General features: G+C 29.6%; 1 long non-coding RNA gene across 1 annotated transcript; it reads right to left on the reverse strand.

Moving 5' to 3' along the window:
• Nucleotides 1–315: 315 nt before the first annotated feature.
• LOC144961889 (uncharacterized) lies at nucleotides 316–6036 on the reverse strand. Its single transcript, XR_013643301.1, has 3 exons — nucleotides 5615–6036; nucleotides 3194–3268; nucleotides 316–405 (listed from the first exon to the last, which is right to left on the reverse strand). It is a non-coding gene; the product is annotated as an uncharacterized LOC144961889 (long non-coding RNA).
• Between the last annotated feature and the right edge of the window lie 161 nt (nucleotides 6037–6197).

Here is a 6197-nt window from a genome sequence, read left to right on the forward strand (position 1 = left end):
ATTAATTCAAAATACGCATACCTTAGCAAAAAAAACTCTCTATGACGACATAAGACATTATCTCTGTGATAACTGGAATTATCAGAAATGTTTGACGCAGTATCCCATACCCATAGAAAAATAAAACTTTTATTACTACCTGTAACCGTTTAGGTCGCGTTTTTCGTGCCTTTATATTCTATTTCGGGAGGTTGCACTTCAACAATATTATTTCTACAATAATAATATATCGTTTTCCACCAAAATCTCAAAATTTTACTAAGCGACCCTTAACAAGATGTTTAAAGTATGTCTTTCTTAGGGTGAAATTATTGCTTACCATCTTCGGTGAAGACAACAGAGTCTTGGGATTCAATCAACATCGATCCTCCAGGACAAAGAAGATCTTTCATTGTATCCACATATCTAGGAATTACGAAAAAAAAAGAAAAATTATTGGCCACAAAATGACGAAACTATAATTTATTCGTATATACGGTCAATTTGTCATTCAAGTAAAAGGAGAAAGATACAAATTATGTTGAATAGAAGTACTAATACCATACTTTGGTTACAAAATGTCTAATTGCTTAGAGGGGTGGAATAAAGGAATTCTTTCATTACCTTGTAGTAATCAGATGCTGATAAGAAAATTTCAAATTGAAATAATCAGATATATAAATGTGTAGCTTTTCGTATGTATAGAAATTATTGTCACCCTCCCCAAGAAATCATAATATGAACTAAATCCAAATCTTACATTATTTAGCTTCTAAACAATTCTGGCTTAAAACCGATTTCTTCTTCTTTCTTCTTCTCTCTTCTTCTTCTCTCTTCTTCTTCTTCTTCTTCTTCTTCTTCTTCTTCTTCTTCTTCTTCTTCTTCTTCTTCTTCTTCTTCTTCTTTTCTTCTTCTTCTTCTTCTTCTTCTTCTTCTTCTTCTTCTTCTTCTTCTTCTTCTTCTTCTTCTTCTTCTTCTTCTTCTTCTTCTTCTTCTTCTTCTTCTTTCTTCTTCTTCTTCTTCTTCTTCTTCTTCTTCTCTTCTTCTTCTTCTTCTTCTTCTTCTTCTTCTTCTTCTTCTTCTTCTTCTTCTTCTTCTTCTTCTTCTTCTTCTTCTTCTTCTTCTTCTTCTTCTTCTTCTTCTTCTTCTTCTTCTTCTTCTTCTTCTTCTTCTTCTTCTTCTTCTTCTTCTTCTTCTTCTTCTTCTTCTTCTTTTTATTATTTTTATTTTTATATTATTATTATTATTATTATTATTATTATTATTATTATTATTATATTATTATTATTATTATTATTATTATTATTATTATTATATATTATTATTATTATTATTATTATTATTATTATTATTATTATTATTATTATTATTATTATTATTATTATTATTATTATTATTATTATTATTATTATTATTATTATTATTATTATTATATTATTATTATTATTATTATGTTATTATTATATTATTATTATTATTATTATTATTATTATTATTATTATTATTATTATTATTATTATTATTATTATTATTATTATTATTATTATTATTATTATTATTATTATTATTATTATTATTATTATTATTATTATTATTATTATTATTATTATTATTATTATTATTATTATTATTATTATTATTATTATTATTATTATTATTATTATTATTATTATTATTATTATTATTATTATTAATTATTATTATTATTATTATTATTATTATTATTATTATATTATTATATCATCATCATCATTACTATCAGTATTATTATCATCATTATTACCACTATTTTCATTACTTTTTTCGCCTATTACAAGAGCTGTAACCTAACAATAATTGCCTATTGGGGCAATAAAGATTATTATCATTATTATCATTATTATTATTATTATTATTATTATTATTATTATTATTATTATTATTATTATTATTATTATTATTATTATTATTATTATTATTATTATTATTATTATTATTATTATTATTATTATTATTATTATTATTATTATTATTATTATTATTATTATTATTATTATTATTATTATCATCATTATTATTATTATTATTATATTGTGATCGTGCAAGTTCTTTGTGTTGTTAGGCACGATAAAAAAACAACTCGTCAATAAATACAAAGAGATGAAAGAATTGTGTATTCCACTCTGGCTTGAAACTTTCATATCTGCCGGTTAGATCAAAATAATTTTACTTTGTTCTTTCAAATGTGTGTTGTGGCCTGGCAAAACATATAAGATGGGAAACATATTCTCGAAGTTAGTGCAATAGAACGATCCTTTCTTCAGAGCATTATCTCAATTATTAATTTTATTTTTGAAATTTCTTAATTAGCGACAAAGTATATATATATTTGTCTGACTACACTGATTTATGATGTATTGTTCACGATTTTGATTAATTTAAATCGATTGATATATGAAGTAAACGTTTTATGGTCAAAATGAAATAAGGCGTTACAGTGAAATTAAGAACGGCTGCTATTCATTAATTATAAAGTATTTAAAAAAATAGATCTCAACGGGACAAAATCTTGCCGAGGACAAACAATAAGAACTTTGCATGCGTGCGAAACAAACAGGCAACATAAAAACTTAAAATTCTTTTTTTTAAATTCGAATTGGCAATATCCTAGTTATTGTTTTCTGTGTTTCTAAGGGTTTTACGGCGCTTGCAACACATTTATGTCATATCAGCGCCAATTAACTCTTTCCTTACCGATCATTTTCATATTTATCCAAAATGGCAGGTCCATCATTTAAACAAACAACTCTTTATGTTCTTATTAATTAAACAAAGCTTATTCTTCAAAGTTTGTGATGTACAAAATAAATCTGAATTTTAAAAATGTATATTGTGTCGTGACAAATGTGACGATTTTGCTGTAGGTGGTAAGACGAGGGTTAAAAGGAAGAAAATAGGAGTGATTATCCAATTTTATCTTTATTTTTATCTTATTCAATTAAGACATAATGTATTTGACTCTGTAAAAAGTAAAAAGTAGTCGTACAGAGCCATTAGGCTCACGCAGCCTATCGCAATATACTTTCTGCCAAATCTAACAGACTCTGCTACCCATTCACTGCTGGGTGGACAGGGGGGTCAGAAAATATTTCGATTGCACCCGGAATCGATATTGGTCCCTTTGCGTGCTCTAACAACTGAGCTATCGGGACGCCCATTTAACTCTTAACCTTACCCATCTACAGCTTCGCGGGTGAGGGCAACGATTGCGGCTCTATCCCAGATGAAATCAAATTGACCCTCGATAGTCCTGCGGATGAAACACATATTCGACAATCAAATAAAGAAAAAGTAAATCAATCAATCAAATTTCCTTTATTTATCCCCACGGGGAAATTTGTCTTTAGAGTATATCCCAAAGGAAAACTGGAATAACCCAGGCGTCAGCTGCGGCGCAGCGCTGCAAAAGTGAGCTAGGGCGAGGTGACTTGCTCAAAGCCACACAACGAGGCGGGTAGCCGAACTCGGTACCTTTTGGGTACGAACCAAAGACTGTACCGGTGAGCCACGCTGGCCCCGAAAACATTACAATGTATTAATAGGAGAAAATATTACACATTTTTTAAATTTAAAAAGAAAACCTGAAACAATGAATCTAAAAAAAGGCAAATAATTTATTCCTTTTTCGGTCAATTGTCATTAATGGAGAAATTTTAATTTAATCTATAATAAAATATTCAAAGCTATCAAGGAAATCAACTTATTTATTTATCGGGGCATAAAAAATGATTTAATCACCAACGTGGTTATGAAGAAGGCAACCTGTTAATCCTTTGACCCAAAGACGGACGTGGAGATGAATTTTGGTTACACTCTTAGAAAAGCAAGATACAATGTGAACCGGCGGGTTTGACGTCAATGAGAATAAAAGGGGAGCACCAAGAAAACTTAAGATTTTTGATAGCATTTCATGAGCTCAACTCGCTTTTCACGGGGTCCAAATCTAACAGCGTCATTGAACATGTAGGACGGGGCATAATGCTTGTTATTACAATATTTTTGTACACAGACGAATTTGTTACCGACTCATTATTCACCAAAGAAAGCGAGACAATGTGATTAAAAACTCTTAAGCAATGATTCAACATTGCGCAGCCCTGTACAGAACTCGAACTGGGAAACCACAAGTTACAAGACGAGCATCATGCGATAAGACAACAAGGAAAATATGTAGACGTTAATTATGGAAAAAATCGAAGGACGGAGGGCCATCTGAAGAGACCCTGTTGAGGTGTCACTGTAAAGAGTTGAATTTAAAAAAATTGATGCCCCATGCTGCCTTGCTCTGGAAAATTAAACCCACATATTTAGATATTTTGCCTAAATCTCTAGTTTCAAATATTGTTCTCTTTTATGCGGCCCCTATCTTGTTAAAAACTATCTAGCTGGTGGATTCGAGTCCCAGTTATAATCCATTGATGCTTGAATGTGGAAATTTCCGGCCAAAGTGTTTAAAACGTGGATTTGTTTTTTAAAGTAGGACAGTATGGTCCGAGGGGAGCTTCTTCAGTAAAACTATTAAATACAAGTGCAAACAGTTGTGAAATGTCAGGTTATTGATACAAATAGACTTAATGGCTCGGAATGATATCGGTTAGGAAGAAATAATATTTAAGGTCAAACTATTGAGCATCTTATTATACAGAATCATAATAAAACTTAAAGAAAGATTAATGAAATATTTTAAAGAGAATATAGTTTCATCAGTCCAAAGATAATCTAAATTATACAGGTAAAATATACGTTTTTTTTTTACCGTGCTATTCAGTGAGGACATTTAGAATATTATTAAGTGATAGCCAATGATCGAATGGTTTACACCTAAATGCAGTTTTATTTTCTTGGCCAGCCAAGAGGTGCCATCCAACTTGTAGGTGTCGCTATTGACTTGGGTTCGAATCCAGGGTTTGGGTTCGAGCTTTGTTTTGGTTTGATTTTGGGTTTTAAAAAAATATTTTCTTTTTTTTTTCTTTTTTTGTTGTTATTGCTGTTGTTGTTATTTTCAAAAAGAAATAATCAACCGTTCTACGACTTCAAGCCTATGAGTAACAAGGAAGCTCATTTGACTAGAGAACTTGACATTTTGCAATGATTTGGGCAAGATTGATGTTGAACTTTACCCTCATCGGTCTACAAATTCTAGGAGGGCTGTAGAGACACACAAATCTCAACATGGAATATGTGATGTTTATTTCATTATATTTATGTATCTATTTTTTATTTCATTCTAAATCCTTTTTTTTCTGATTTTTATTTGGGTTGGGGCTCCAAACGCAAATTCTAAGTAGAAATCCGTCGCAACATTATAATCGAAACGTTTAAGTTAGATTGAGATAATCTTATGAGAACTGATCACTTTCTTATTGTCTAAAACAATAAAATAGAGCAGTGCAACGCCAACTTCATTTATTCTACAGTTAGTAAACAAACTATTATCTTTGTCCAACGGGTCTGAGGGCGTGTTACAAATCCCATGTTTTGATTGAAAACAATCTACTGGTTTATAGCTTTTTTGACAGAACATGCTATCACCGGTCAGGTATTCATTTATAATTGATAAAGCAATTGATAAATATTTATAAAAATCAAATTATACCTATTAAAGAGATCGATGTCCCCGTAATACAACTTGATGTTTCTCTCTGTATTCTGTAGTGGGAAACAGAATAATTACTCCATAAAAATCATGCAATGTGTGGTTTAATGAAATGTGGATCAATTATCTTATCCATACTATCAATAATACAAGCAACTCGACTTAGTTTGTAAATGTTTTGATTATTTGCATTCTTAATGTTATCATATTTTTAAAATACAACTGTTAGAGTAGACTAGACTATACGAAAACTGAGAAATAAAGTCAACATTATTAAAAAACAATCAACGACTCAAAACAAGTTATATTGTGTGGTATAATATGTTCTGAAAATGATACTTAACTGCTAGAAGCAGGGCACTGTAAACGTGATAAACAAAAATGAATATAACAGATTTATAAAGAACAAAAAATATAGAACACGGAACGTTTCGGGCTCAAAACCATTCAGCCAACAACAAAAACAGTAAAAGAAATTTTTGTTGTAGACTGAAGAAGGGTTTTGATCCCGAGACGTTCTGTGTTTGGTATTTATTGTTCTTATTTGAAGCTGTAATATCCATTATTGTTTTTGTTTTGTTTC

This window comes from Berghia stephanieae, unplaced genomic scaffold, assembly GCF_034508935.2.
Source record: "Berghia stephanieae isolate SIO BIC M18660-M18661 unplaced genomic scaffold, UCSD_Bste_1.3 scaffold4703, whole genome shotgun sequence".
Taxonomy (NCBI): Eukaryota; Metazoa; Mollusca; class Gastropoda; order Nudibranchia; family Aeolidiidae; genus Berghia; species Berghia stephanieae.